This window comes from Aethalodelphis obliquidens, unplaced genomic scaffold (assembly GCF_003676395.1).
Source record: "Aethalodelphis obliquidens isolate GAN/ISIS:26980383/991018 unplaced genomic scaffold, ASM367639v1 scaffold20, whole genome shotgun sequence".
Lineage (NCBI taxonomy): Eukaryota > Metazoa > Chordata > Mammalia > Artiodactyla > Delphinidae > Aethalodelphis > Aethalodelphis obliquidens.
This window is the reverse complement of record NW_020837964.1, coordinates 6,353,654-6,369,248: the sequence shown is the minus strand read 5'-3', so window position 1 is coordinate 6,369,248 and position 15,595 is coordinate 6,353,654. Positions and strand designations below refer to the sequence as shown.

The 15,595-nt window shown below is 38.7% G+C and overlaps 1 non-coding gene across 1 annotated transcript; it reads right to left on the bottom strand.

Annotated features, from left to right (window-relative positions):
• Positions 1–1,512: 1,512 nt before the first annotated feature.
• LOC113627406 (U6 spliceosomal RNA) lies at positions 1,513–1,619 on the bottom strand. The gene has a single exon (XR_003435528.1). It is a non-coding gene; the product is annotated as a U6 spliceosomal RNA (small nuclear RNA).
• Positions 1,620–15,595: the final 13,976 nt, after the last annotated feature.

The window sequence follows — 15,595 nt, the reverse complement described above, 5'->3', positions numbered from 1 at the left end:
TGTTGCTTAGTGTCCACATTAGCTTAATTTTTTTTTTTTTTTTTTTTGCTGTCCACGGGCCTCTCACTGCTGTGGCCTCTCCCGTTGCGGAGCACAGGCTCCGGATGCACAGGCTCAGCGGCCATGGCTCACGGGCCCAGCCGCTCCGCGGCATGTGGGATCCTCCCAGACCAGGGCACGAACCCGCGTACCCTGCATCGGCAGGCGGACTCTCAACCACTGCACCACCAGGGAAGCCCTTAATTTTTATTTTACTATATTTTATTTTATTTTACTATAAACTCAATAGCTCAGGCAAGACCAAGTAGTAATGCCTCTCATTTCCCCCCTTATCTGTAGAATCTGGCCTGAAGGACTAAGGGGAGAAACAACCTCAAAAGAACTTCATGCTTTTCTGATATGAGAAACATTTAAATAATAGTAGGCAGGTGGTTCTTGTCAATAGTGGCTTTCTGTGCAGTTATCCAGCAGCCTAACTTTTCTTTCTTGCTGAAAATTGTTATAAAGCTCTTCTTCATTTATCTGTTCCATAAACAGGACAAAGGGATTACAAGTGTATGGGAATAGAAGTGCCCAGCACTTTTATTTGGGATACATTTCAAATCATAGATGTAGACAAGCTATAACTATCTTTTAAAAAAAGTTGTATGGTTTAGTCCTTGCATACTGTAGCAAATTTATTTTTCACTTTACCTTAGCATTCACAATGCTTTGGGCTTTTTCAGGTCTTTTTGTTGTTGTTGCTGTTGTTCAGGAATAACAAATTAACTTTATTATGTAACATAAAAAATGCAGTAGGAAAGCTAAATAGCCTATATAACAAAATACCTACATACACACATACTATGATACATAAATTATTTATGTATTCTAAACAGTATTATATCCCTTACCTACTAGGGATAATTGAGATATGACTGAGTATCCAAAAGAAAACTGTCTCTAACTAAGGAAAATTGATCCTTACAAAAATTGGCTGAAATTATTCAAGTAATTTTTTTAAAAGGTGAGTGTTTTGAAACTTTCTATCCTTTGCACTCCTTTTTTCTATCCATCCTGTCAGGGAGCCATAGGAGCTTAAAAGATTTTTGAGAAAAATGCCCGTCTTCCAGAACTTAGACCACTTGATGTCCCTCTTTACACACAGTGAAAAAGTACAGCGAGTATGAACTACTTCACACACTGCAGGAAGATACTGTCCAATCCTGCTTGTATTATTAAAATAAGATTTGAGACTTTAATCATTTAGATTTAAATTTTTGCTCTTCAGGTAAGCTGAATGGTAGGTCACTCTAGTGGGTAGTTCACAGTGTTTGGTGAAATAAATTTAATATTAATTCTTCTCCAAATGTATAGCTCTACTCTGTGTCTCTGTATGGATACTCCAAAGAGGTATTTTGAGGAATCTTACAAGTACTTTTTTTTAAAAACATCTTTATTGGAGTATAATTGCTTTATAATGGTGTGTTAGTTTCTGCTTTATAGCAACGTGAATCCGCTATACATATACATAAAAATATGGAACGCTTCACGAATTTGCATGTCATCCTTGCACAGGGACCATGCTAATCTTCTCCATATCATTCCAATTTTAGTATATGTGCTGCCGAAGCGAGCACACAAGTACTTATAATTACGTTTGGTGAGATGGTTTAAAATCAATTATAACTCCTTTAGGAGGTCCTGGGGGACGTTTTGCTCTGAAGGGGGAAAAATTTTCCGCCGCCTAATGTCAGAAAATGTACATGCTTTGGAAGCTCTTTAGTTAGTTCAGAAACCATATTGTAGGAAACCCAGTTCTGTAACCTGCCCTCTAGGTAGGTCTCACATCAATGTCTGGGGAAATTCGTGAGTTTAGGACTGATAAACTGCAACCTTATTCCTCCAAGGAGATGTATTTTTCCTGTGACTTACATACCATGATTGGTTTTTTAGTTAATTCTTCCTCTGGATTATCTTGCAGTTGTTGCTGGAAAGTAAGTGTCCAGATATGGGTGTTTGGTTGTGTGATAAATGTAACTTTAATATAAAGCATTTGGCAGAGGAAGATTCTGTAAGGTCATGGTTTGCATGATATTTTAAGTGTTAGGACTGGAAATTTTCTTAAAGATCTCTACTCAACTCTTTAACTCATTAGGAAACTGTGGCTCCAACAAAGTTAAGCAGCTAGTGGCAATTCCAGGACTAGAGAGATCATGTTGAACCATGGCTAGGTGTTTTGGCTCTGAAGTCCCACAGTGCCCCCCTGCCAGTTATTAGCTGTGTGACCTTGTGCAAGTCAAATCACCTCGCTGTGCTTCAGTTTCCACATCTGAAAATAGGATAGTCATAGTACATAGTTTGCAGGGATATTATAAGGATTAAATAAATGAATATGAGTTAAACATTTAGCACAGTGCCTGGTATACACTGAGTACTGAATAAATGCTGTTAGAATCAGAATTTATGTTTCTTACCTCTCAGTTGATTGCTTTATAGTTGTGCCACATTGTTTCTCCTGACATCCCTTAAATATATTTGATATAGGATTAAAAATGTTTCATTAGTGTTATTTCTCATTAGAATTGATAAAATATTTTAGAAAAGAACACATATTTAACAAGTATCATGACTATTTTTTTTCCGTGTGAGAGATGGCTATGTAATAAATGAAGAATTTGGAATGAAATGAAAAAATTAAATGATGTATGTCTGAGTATATTCAAATAGTATTTTATTATTCCTTTTTTTTGAATTTTATTTTATTTTATACAGAAGGTTCTTATTATTTATCCATTTTATACATATTAGTATATAGATGTCAATCCTAATCTCCCAATTCATCACACACACCCCCAACCCCCCCGCTGCTTTCACGCCTTGGTGTCCATACATTTGTTTTCTATAACTGTGTCTCAATTTCTGGCCTGCAAACTGGTTCATCTGTACCATTTTTCTAGGTTCCACATATATGCGTTAATATACGATATTTGTTTTTCTCTTTCTGACTTACTTCACTCTGTATGACAGTATCTAGATTCAACCATGTCTCTACAAATGACTCAACTTTGTTCCTTTTTCTGGCTTAGTAATATTCCATTGCATATATGTACCACATCTTCTTTATCCATTTATCTGTTGATGGGCATTTAGATTGCTTCCATAACCTGCCTATTGTAAATAATGCTGCAGTGAACATTGGAGTGCATGTGTCTTTTTGAATTATGGTTTTCTCTGGGTATACACACAGTAGTGGGATTGCTGGGTCATATGGTAATTCTATTTTTAGTTTTTTAAGGAACCTCCATACTGTTCTCCATAGTGGCTGTATCAATTTACATTCCCACCAACAGTGCAAGAGCGTTCCCTTAACTCCACACCCTCTCCAGCATTTGTTGTTTGTAGATTTTCTGATGATGCCCATTTGAACTGGTGTGAGGTGATTCCTCATTGTAGTTTTGATTTGCATTGCTCTAATAATTAGTGATGTTGAGCAGCTTTTCATGTGCTTCTTGGCCATCTGTATGTATTCTTTGGAGAAATGTCTACTTAGGTTTCTGCCGATTTTTTGATTGGGTTGTTTGTTTTTTTAATATTGAGCTGCATGAGCTGTTTATATATTTTGGAGATTAATCCTTTGTCCGTTGATTCGTTTCCAAATATTTTCTTCCATTCTGAGGGTTGTCTTTTCATCTTGTTTGTAGTTTCCTTTGCTTTGCAAAAGCTTTTAAGTGTCATTAGGTCCCATTTGTTTATTTTGTTTTTATTTCCATTTCTCTAGGAGGTGGATCAAAAAAGATCTGGCTGTGATTTATGTCAAAGAGTGTTCTTCCTATGTTTTCCTCTAAGACTTTTAGAGTGTCCTGTCTTACATTTAGGTCTCTAACCCATTTTGAGTTTATTTTTGTGTATGGTGTTAGGGAGTGTTCTAATTTCATTCTTTTACATGTAGCTGTCCAGTTTTCCTAGCACCACTTATTGAAGAGACTGTCTTTTCTCCATTGTATATCCTTGCCTCCTTTGTCATAGATTAGTTGACCATAGGTGCATGGGTTTATCTCTGGGCTTTCTATCCTGTTCCATTGATCTATATTTCTCTTTTTGTACCAGTACCATATTGTCTTGATTACTGTAGCTTTGTAATATAGTCTGAAGTCAGGGAGTCTGATTTTTCCCCCTCAACACTGCTTTGGCTATTTGGGGTCTTTTGTGATTCCATACAAATTTTAAGAGTTTTTGTTCTAGTTCTGTAAAAAATGGTATTGGTAATTTGATAGGGATTGCATTGAATCTGTAGATTGCTTTGGGTAGTGTAGTCATTTTTACAATATTGATTCTTCCAATCCAGGAACATGGTATATGTCCCCATCTGTTGGTATCATCTTTAATTTCTTTCATCAGTGTCTTATAGTTTTCTGCATACAGGTCTTTTGTTTCTCTAGGTAGGTTTATTCCTAGGTATTTTATTCTTTTTGTTACAGTGGTAAATGGGAGTGTTTCCTTAATTTCTCTTTCAGATTTTTCATCATTAGTGTATAGGAATGCAAGAGATTTCTGTGCATTAATTTTATATCCTGCAACTTTACCAAATTCATTGATTAGCTCTAGTAGTTTTCTGGTGGCATCTTTAGGATTCTCTATGTCTAGTATCATATCATCTGCAAACAGTGACAGCTTTACTTCTTCTTTTCCAAATGGATTCCTTTTATTTCTTTTTCTTCTCTGATTGCTGTGGCTAAAACTTCCAAAACTATGTTGAATAATAGTGGTGAGAGTGGGCAACCTTGTCTTCTTCCTGAGCTTAGTGGAAATGGTTTCAGTTTTTCACCATTGAGGACGATGTTGGCTGTGGGTTTGTCATATATGGCCTTTATTATGTTGCGGAAAGTTCCCTCTATGCCTACTTTCTGGAGGGTTTTTATCATAAATGGGTGTTGAATTTTGTCAAAAGCTTTCTCAGCATCTATTGAGATGATCATATGGTTTTTCTCCTTCAGTTTGTTAATATGGTGTATCACATTGATTGACTTGCGTATATTGAAGAATCCTTGCATTCCTGGGATAAACCCCATTTGGTCATGGTGTATGATCCTTTTAATGTGCTGTTAGATTCTGTTTGCTAGTATTTTGTTGAGGATTTTTGCATCTATGTTCATCAGAGATATTGGCCTGTAGTTTTCTTTCTTTGTGACATTTTTGGTTTTGTTATCAGGGTGATGGTGGCCTCATAGAATGAGTTTGGGAGTGTTCCTCCCTCTGCTATATTGTGGAAGAGTTTGAGAAGGATAGGTGTTAGGTCTTCTCTAAATGTTTGATAGAATTCGCCTGTGAATCCATCTGGTCCTGGGCTTTTGTTTGTTGGAAGATTTTTAATCACAGTCTCAACGTCAGTGCTTGTGATTGGACTGTTCATATTTTCTATTTCTTCCTGGTTCAGTCTCGGAAGGTTGTGCATTTCTAAGAATTTGTCCATTTCTTCCAGGTTGTCCATTTTATTGGCATAGAGTTGCTTTTAGTAATCTCTCATGATCCTTTGCATTTCTGCAGTGTCAGTTGTTCCTTCTCCTTTTTCATTTCTAATTCTATTGATTTGAGTCTTCTCCCTTTTTTTCTTGATGAGTCTGGCTAATGGTTTATCAATTTTGTTTATCTTCTCAAAGAACCAGCTTTTAGTTTTATTGATCGTTGCTATTGTTTCCTTCATTTCTTTTTCATTTATTTGTGATCTGATCTTTATGATTTCTTTTCCTTCTGCTAACTTTGGGGGTTTTTTGTTCTTCTTTCTCTAACTGCTTTAGGTGTAAGGTTAGGTTGTTTGTTTGAGATGTTTCTTGTTTCTTAAGGTAGGATTTTATTGCTGTAAACTTCCCTCTTAGAATTGCTTTTGCTGCATCCCATAGGTTTTGGGTCACCGTGTTTTCATTGTCATTTGTTTCTAGGTATTTTTTGATTTCCTGTGTGATGTCTTCAGTGATCTCTTGGCTATTAAGTAATGTATTGTTTAGCCTCCATGTGTTTGTATTTTTTACAGATTCTTTTCCTGTAATTGATACCTAGTCTCATAGCGTTGTGTTTTTAAGAGATACTTGATATGATTTCAATTTTCTTAAATTTACCAAGGCTTGATTTGTGACCCAAGGTGTGATCTATCCTGGAGAATGTTCCATGAGCACTTGAGAAGAATGTGTATTCTGTTGTTTTTGGATGGAATGTCCTATAAATATCAATTAAGTCCATCTTGTTTAATGTTTCATTTAAAGCTTGTTTCCTTATTTATTTTCATTTTGGATGATTTGTCCACTGGTGAAAGTGGGATGTTAAAGTCCCCTCCTATGATTGTGTTACTGTCCATTTCCCCTTTTATGGCTGTTAGCATTTGCCTTATGTATTGAGGTGCTCCTATGTTGGGTGCATAAATATTTACAATTGTTTTATCTTCTTCTTGGATTGATCCCTTGATCATTATGTAGTGTCCTTCTTTGTCTCTTGTAATAGTCTTTATTTTAATGTCTGTTTTGTCTGATATGAGAACGGCTACTCCAGCTCTCTTTTGATTTCCATTCACATGGAATATCTTTTTCCATCCCCTCACTTTCAGTGTGTATGTGTCCCTAGGTCTGAAGTGGGTCTCTTGTAGACAGCATATATACAGGTCTTGTTTTTGTATCCATTCAGGCAGTCTATGTCTTTTGGTTGGAGCATTTAGTCCATTTACATTTAAGGTAATTATCGATATGTATGTTTCTATTACCATTTTCTTAATTGTTTGGGGTTTGTCATTATAGGTCTTTTCCTTCTCTTGTGTTTCCTGCCTAGAGAAGTTCCTTTCGCATTTGTTGTAAAGCTGGTTTGGTGGTGCTGAATTCTCTTAGCTTGTCTCTAAGTGTTTTAATTTCTCCGTAGAATCTGAATGAGATCCTTGCTGGGTAGAGTAATCTTTGTTGTAGCTTTTTCTGTTTCATCACTTTAAATATGTCCTGCCACTCCCTTCTGGCTTGCAGAGTTTCTGTTGAAAGATCAGCTGTTAATCTTATGGGGATTCCCTTGTGTGCTATTTGTTGTTTTTCCCTTGCTGCTTTTAATATTTTTTCTTTGTATTTAATTTTTGATATTTTGATTAATATGTGTCTTGGCGTGTTTGTCCTTGGATTTATCCTGTATGGCACTCTCTGTGCTTCCTAGACTTGATTAACTATTTCCTTTTCCATGTTAGGGAATTTTTCAACTATAATCTCTTGAAATATTTTCTCAGTCCCTTTCTTTTCCTCTTCTTCCTCTGGTCCCCTATAATTCGAATGTTGGTGTGTTTAATGTTGTCCCAGAGGTCTCTGACACTGTCCTCAATTCTTTTCATTCTTTTTTCTTTATTCTGCTCTGCAGTAGTTATTTCCACTATTTTATCTTCCAGGTCACTTATCCGTTCTTCTGCCTCAGTTATTCTGCTATTGATCCACTCTAGAGAATTTTTAGTTTCATTTATTGTGTTGTTCATCACTTTTTATTTGCTCTTTAGTTCTTCTAGGTCCTTTTTAAACGTTTTTTGTTGTTTCTTCGTGCTATTTCCAAGATTTTTGATCATGTTTACTATCATTATTCTGAATTCTTTTTCAGGTAGACTGCCTATTTCCTCTTCATTTGTTAGGTCTGGTGGGTTTTTGCCTTGCTCCTTCATCTGCTGTGTGTTTCTCTGTCTTCTCATTTTGCTTAACTAACTGTGTTTGGGGTCTTCTTTTCGCAGGTGCAGGTTCGTAGTTCTCTTTGTTTTTGGTGTCTGTCCCCAGTGGCTAAGGTTTGTTCAGTGGGTTGTGTAGGCTTCCTGGTGGAGGGGACTAGTGCCTGTGTTCTGGTGGATGAGGCTGGATCTTGTCTTTCTGGTGGGCAGGTGCACATCTGGTGGTGTGTTTTGTGGTGTTTGTGGCCTAATCATGATTTTAGGCAGCCTCTCTGCTAATGGATGGGGTTGTGTTCCTGTCTTGCTAGTTGTTTGTCATAGGGTGTCCAGCACTGTAGCTTGCTTGTTGTTGAACAGAGCTGGGTCTTGGCGTTGAGATGGAGATCTCTGGGAGATTTTTGCCATGTGATATTATGTGGAGCTGGGAGGTCTCTTGTGGACCAGTGTTCTGAACTTGGCTCTCCCACCTCAGAGGCACAGCCCTGACGCCTGGCTGGAGCACCAAGAGCCTGTCATCCACACGGCTCAGAATAAAAGGGAGAAAAGAAAGAAAGAAAGAAAGAAGATAAAATAAAATAAAGTAAAATAAAATAAAGTTATTAAAGTAAAAAATAATTATTAAAAAAACTTTTTAAAGTAAAAAAAAAAATAAATAAAGGAGAGAAAGAAGAGAGCAACCAAACCAAAAAACAAATCCACCAATGATAACAAGTGCTAAAAACTATACTAAAAAAAAAACAAACAAAAAACCCCGACAGAACCCTAGGACAAATGGTAAAAGCAAAGCTATACAGAGAAAATCACACACAGAAGCATACACATACACACTCACAAAAAGAGAAAAAGGGAAAAAAAAACTTATTTTGCCCAAAGTCCACCTCCTCAATTTGGGATGATTCGTTTTCTAGTCAGGTATTCCACAGATGCAGGGTACATCATGTTGACTGTGGAGATTTAATCCGCTGCTTCTGAGGCTGCTGGGAGAGATTTCCCTTTCTCTTCTTTGTTCGCACAGCTGCTGGGGTTCAGCTTTGGATTTGGCCCGTCCTCTGCGTGTAGGTCACCTAAGGGTGTCTGTTCTTCGCTCAGACAGGATGGGGTTAAAGGAGCAGCTGATTAGGGGGCTCCGGCTCACTCAGGCCGGGGGGAGGGAGGGGTACAGAGTTTGGGGCGAGCCTGCAGCGGCAGAGGCCGGTGTGACTTTGCACCAGCCTGAGGTGCACCGTGTGTTCTCCCGGGGAAGTTGTCCCTGGATCACGGGACCCTGGCAGTGGCGGGCTGCACAGGGTCCCGGGAGGGGAGGTGTGGATACTGACCTGTGCTTGCAGACAGGCTTCTTGGTGGCGGCAGCAGCAGCCTTAGCATCTCATGCCCGTCTCTGGTGTCCTCGCTGAATGCCTCGGGTAGCGCCCATCTCTGGAGCTCCTTTAAGTGGCGCTCTTAAACTCCCATCTCCTCGAGCACTAGGAAACAAAGAGGCAAGAAAGAAAGAGTCTCTTGCCTCTTCGGCAGCTCCAGACTTTTTCCCGGACTCCCTCCCGGTAGCTGTGACCTCTATCCCCTTCAGGCTGTGTTCACGCAGCCAACCCCCGTCCTCTGCCTGGGATCTGACCTCTGAAGCCCGAGCCTCAGCTACCAGTCCCCGCCCGCCCCGGCGGGTGAGCAGACAAGCCTCTCGGGCTGGTGAATGCTGGTCGGCACCGATCCTCTGTGCGGGGATCTCTCCGCTTTGCTCTCCGTACCCTGTTGCTGCACTCTCCTCCGTGGTTCCGACGCTCCCCCCTCCGCCACCCACAGTCTCCGCCCGCGAAGGGGCTTCCTAGTGTGTGGAAACCTTTCCTCCTTCACAACTCCCTCCCACTGGTGTAGGTACCGTCCCTATTCTTTTGTCTCTGTTTTTTCTTTTTTCTTTTGCCCTACCCAGGTACGTGGGGGAGTTTCTTGCCTTTTGGGAGGTCTGAGGTCTTCTGCCAGTGTTCAGTAGGTATTCTGTAGGAGTTGTTCCACATGTATATGTTTTTCTGATGTATTTGTGGGGAGGAAGGTGATCTCCACGTCTTACTCTTCTGCCATCTTGAAGCTCCGCCCTCCTGGGTCCTTCTTGATGTTGTTGAATTACTCAGTAAACTCACTGGAGCTATTCTACCTCTGGACGTCCTGTTTTGTGATATAGTAAAAGTCATTGTTTAAGCCAATTTTACTCAGCCTTTTACTATTTTCAATGGAAACATGCTAATTGATACAATGTAAAGTCATGTAATTATAATTCTGGTTTCTGTGTATTCTTTAATCGTAGTTGCCAGAATGAGCTGAAGTCTGAAAATTGCTCAGCAGGACCAGCCATAGCATGGGCCTCTTCTCTTGTGGTTTCACTTGCCAATGACCACTGTCTTGATAACTGTAAGTATTTAAACTTGTATTAACCAGTTATCTTTCTTTATACCTTGAGTTAATGTTTTAGGTACAATTATGTAAATATTAAATTATAAAATTATTATACTCATAGGGTCCCATTTTGCTGCAATTTCGTTTCCTCTCTTAAGTTCTTTGGATACCATCATTCTGGGGCCAACCTGAATGGGGGATTACTTCAGACAGTATAAGGAATGCTAGAGATCTTTTGTTACATTAGCACAGCCACCGCCTTTGAATTGACATAGTGTTTTCCTAACGGAAATGTGCCTTAAAATGTGTCTTAGGTCTTAAAAATGTGTCTTAGGTGTCTTAAAATTAACTTTCCTCCTTTATTTTTAAAGTCATGAGGACAGAATCATGCACTAGCAGCTGTAGATTAAGAAGACTGAACATATGTGAATTGGGATTCATGTTGTGATAAATGAAACAAAAAATTAACTTGAGATATATTTCAGATATATTTAATTTTTCTGTTGGATGATTACTAGACATAGATGTTAATTCATTCATGTAAATCACCAGGGTTACAATTTATAGGAGCCTTATAAAATAAATACAGTTGGATAATGATCAACTCTATAAGGATTCCTTACCACCTTTAGGAAATCTTCCTTAATTAATTTCACTCCTGAATAAGACACTCCGTTTTGGCTACTATCTCTTTACACATTCTTACTGTGTATAGTTACTGACCGAGTAGTATCCCCGTTTCATAGTAAAGGGGGAGTAACCTTTCTTTTAAGGAGGTTCCATGAAGAGATTTGTCATTAGCAACCAGACCACGAATTTAGAGGATGGGGGTCTCAGTTAAGGGTGACAGTGTACCCTTAGGTATTTTATCAGTCATCTAGGCAAAGTAAACTGTGAGCGAGCTGCACAGATGGGGCCTGTTCAGAGAGACCCTTAGGAAAGTACTCACGTGGGACCCGGGCCCTTGGCATTGCAGTATAGTGATTTCTTCTTTTCTTGGTGTTCAGTAGACTAATAGATTATGATCACTCTTCTTAATCAAAGAACAACACCGCTATTCCCCTTTCTGATAGAAAGGCTGCTGTATATTTAGAATGAGGAGGAAGAAAAGAAATATCTGCATAAAGCTTAAGAAATACCTGCTTAAATCCTGTTAATTGAGAACACCTGCTTGCCAGCACTTTTAGTAGGTATGTCTGTAGAGAGAGACTGGGAAGAAACTGTTCTTTCCTGTTCCATATAAGGCAAAACAAAGGTGTGAAGGATGTCACTGTGGGTTTTCGATTTCCGTCCATAGACAAGTCAAAACCTTTTTCAGGATTCTGTCTACTTTCTGGGAAAACTTCCTCCAATTCAGTCCCTATAGAAGCTCACCTGTAGGGGTGAAATGTCTTTTCATTTTCTGCTTCACTCCCTAATTGAGCAATACCAGCTTTGGATGATTAAAATTCTTTCACTTTCAGGCAGACTTCTGGAAGTACTATGAGTAATATTGAGATATTATTTGGCATTTCATTTGATAGGAAATAAAAATCATGTGAGTCTCAATCTTCTGGCATCCTGAAATTTCCACCCCATCTTGATATAAAGAATTAAGGTACAGCTTATGCTGGAGATGAGAGGTTTCCATAATCTGGGAGAATATTAGGACAGGCTGTAAAAATTCTGTCTTTAATGGCGTCCATGAGGCCCACAGCCTCAGATTAGTGTTGAATCACTAGCTCCTTTGGGGAATAAGAATGTGAATATTTGTTGGGACCAAGGGGTTTATGTAGCTATTATGATGGACTCCATAAGCTTGACTGCTTTTTATGCATCTTACACAAAGTGAAATAGTAAAGTCTTTTTGAAAATTTTAGTGTGTCTCATTTGTATTAAGGAGTGCCAAGAAAACTGTGTGTGTGTGTGTGTGTGTGTATGTGTGTGTGTGTGTGTGAAAAATCAAAGGGCAGAGGAGTGATCACTTGTTAGCCCCTCTGTCCTCTGGGAGAAACTTTTTCAAATGCTAAAAGCTTTTAAGTTCTGTGTTTCATTTCAATTAAGGGAGGTGAAATTCCAATGTAGGGTCACATAAAGCCCCATCTAATTATATAATAGATCACATTCATTTCCACATTTCAGAGTATTCTTACATGTTTTGCAAGTGTTTTTGTCCAGTTTCTATCCTATAATGTAAGCCTTTTTGTGAACAAATCTTCTGTATTCGAATTCTTTTGTATCTTGCACATGATACACTGCAAACTGCAGGGATTCAGTAAATCCTTATAACTTGCCAGTTTTAACTAGTAGATAAGATAGTCCTTTAGAGGTTACCAAAAAACTTTAGCAATTAACAGCAGGAGCAGCCTTAAGCTCTTTTTTTAAGGAATACATTTAGGGAAGAATGTGTAAACATTTCAGTAGTCTTAGTAGCATTCTGCCTGTGATTTCCACTTCTTAAAGTAATAGATTTATATAATTTAAGCACTTTAGCTGCTAATCTATTAAGTATATAATTGTCCTATATACATTTTCTTTTATACATCCCTGTTGACTATACCTTACTTCCTGTTTTGTTTTTCAGGATCTTTTCATTGTTAGTTCAAATGCCAGTTTTCTTGCCCAGTCAAGTAAGACGTAAAGTGCAGGAGGGAGGCTGGGTCTTTGGGGTATCAAGACTGCTCTTTCCCCTGGGCTCATTTGACCCATTATTTGCCTACTATCTGTGAGAGTGCACAACTGACCAACAATTGGCATTTAATGGCAACAATGAAGCCTATAGTCTCAGAGAGATGCAGGTACCCAAAGCTACAGCTGAAGGAAGAAACAAACACACCAGAATAGATGTATCTGCCTTGGTTAATAAAGATCACAGATGGAAATACTTCTTTTCCCCCTGCTGACATGTTGGGATTTTAGAACTGATGCTATTAATCAATCTGTCCTAAAACAGAAACAGTTGCAAATATGTAATATAGAGTATCCGTGGAATAGAAAACAAACCTTTAACTAAGCCTGTTTTTTTTTGAAGTTGGAAAATGTTGTCACCCTGTTTTTGATGTAATTGAAAATGTTTAGAAGCTTTCATGAAGAGTTGATTAATATATCAAAATCAGAAAAGGCCGTTTTCACTGTTGGTGGGAATGTAAATTGATACAGCCACTATGGAGAACAGTATGGAGGTTCCTTAAAAAACGAAAAATAGAACTACCATATAACCCAGCAAACCCACTACTGGGTATATACCCTGAGAAAACCATAATTCGAAAAGAGTCATGTACCACAGTGTTCATTGCAGCTCTATTTACAATAGCCAGGACATGGAAGCAACCTAAGTGTCCATCGACAGATGAATGGATAAAGATGTGGCACATATATACAATGGAATATTACTCAGCCATAAAAAGAAATGAAATTGAGTTATCTGTAGTGAGGTGGATGGACCTAGAGACTGTCATACAGAGTGAAGTAAGTCAGAAAGAGAAAAACAAATACTGTATGGAATCTTATTTAAAAAATCCATATATATGGAATCTTAAAAAAAAAAAGTTCTGAAGAACCTAGGGGCAGGACCGGACTAAAGATGCAGATGTAGAGAATGGACTTGAGGACACGGGGAGGGGGAAGGGTAAGCTGGGGCGAGATGTGAGAGTGGCATGGAGATATATACACTACCAAATGTAAAACAGATAGCTAGTGGGAAGCAGCCGCATAGCACAAGGAGATCAGCTCCGTGCTTTGTGACCACCTAGAGGGTTGGGATAGGGAGGGTGGGAGGGAGCTGCAAGAGGGAGGAGATATGGGGGTATATGTATACGTATAGTTGATTCACTTTGTTATAAAGCAGAAACCAACACAACATGGTGAAGCAATTATACTCCAATAAAGATGTCAAAAAAAAAGGCAATTTTGAGTCTAATTTTGATTGTTTACTGTGTAATACAGGATTCTTGGCTTTGAAATTCTGCCATGCAGGGTGAAAAATGACTGTCAGTGTGAAACAAAGTAGTCTATTGAAAAGAACATTGTGTCTAGTAGGGAACAGTTCTGGAACTGTAATTCCGGAAGGAGAGAGAGCCCAGATTTGGCCAAGGGTGGGGGTGGGGGTTCTTTTGCCCCACCCGACTCTGAAACAAGAATCCCAAGGTGGGGAGTTGGTTGGGAGGCACTCTGGTCTGGAGGCTGGAGGAACCAGGATAGTTTGGGAGCTTGATTAGCTGCACAGGCTAGAGTATCCCCACAAAGGTGGAAGTGATATCATGAGGGAAGTGTTGGCATAGCTTCTGTAGGAGAGCCTTGGAGTTTTACTATGCTCCAAGAAACTTTTCTGAGGGCTGCTTGATTTTCTAAATATGAATGAATTGTAGTAGTTATATTTTCGTTCTAAGCTTTTGTAAGAAGGGGCCATAGTTCAAGAAAACTTGCTGTACTAGGAAAGAACCGAGTGAACACCAGCCAAAAGTTTCTGCCTATTTGGGTAAAAGATGAGTACTCAAGGAGAGAAAAATGCCTACCCTAGAATGATTTTACAAATTCCCTTTTCCAGGAAAGTCCTAATTTCAAATATTTTCCCCCTTATTTCAATCATTGACATCTCCCAGAAACTCAGTATTCTGGTAGCTAATAGCACTGTATCTGCTGGACTGTCGTTCGAACCTAGAAGCAACACAAAAGTCTGTTTAGAACCACAGGTCTTGGTTTGGGGTTCAGAAAATAATGTCACTATATGTAGAAGGAGGTGATTGAACAAAAATACACAAAATCAACTAAATTTCATACCTCGTTGGGGAGATACTAAAGTATCTGGGCCAGGTTGTCGTGTAGCCTCTGCTTGAATATCTTCCCTGATAGACTGGGGAGAAGGCATCTAATTATTAGTAAGCTTTGTATCTTTAGTCAAACCTGTTTCATCTGGATCAACAGAGGATGTCCTTTTGTTTGTCATGATGGTCCTTTTCAGATAGGCAGATGGTTATTTTATCCCTGTGAGTCTTTTCTCTTCCAGGCCAAGCTTCACCAAGCCTTATGTTCATAACAATATTTTCACCATTCTAGTGGCTTTAACACTCTACTTTGGCTGTGGTTTTCCTAGTCTAGTTTCTGCAGAATAGAACTGCATCCCCCCTCCCTTTAAAAAGTCTTGAATAATACAGTTTAATATCATTTTAGTTCATTTGACAGCCACATCTTAATGTTGTTTTATATTAAGCTTGTGGTCGATTGATGCCTCTTGGTCTGTTTCAAATAAATGAGTATTTCCCCCATCTCTTCCTTCCCGCACCATGTACCTGCATTTGACTCTTAAAATTGGCATATGGGTCTTTACCTTTATACCTAATATATATGTTTTTGGAATTCTGACCTGCCATTCAAATCTGTCAAACTCTTGTAAAATCTTGATTCTTCATCTAATGTACTGGCTTTCCTGTCAGCTGCACATTTAAGTAGGTTTTTCCATGTTTTTGTAAGTGTTATAGTATTGTAAAAGAAAGCATGCACTTTGCAGTGAGACAATCTTGGTTTTTAATCTTAGCTTCCTGTACCTGCTGTCTAATGTTGACATGTTATTGAAACTCCCCA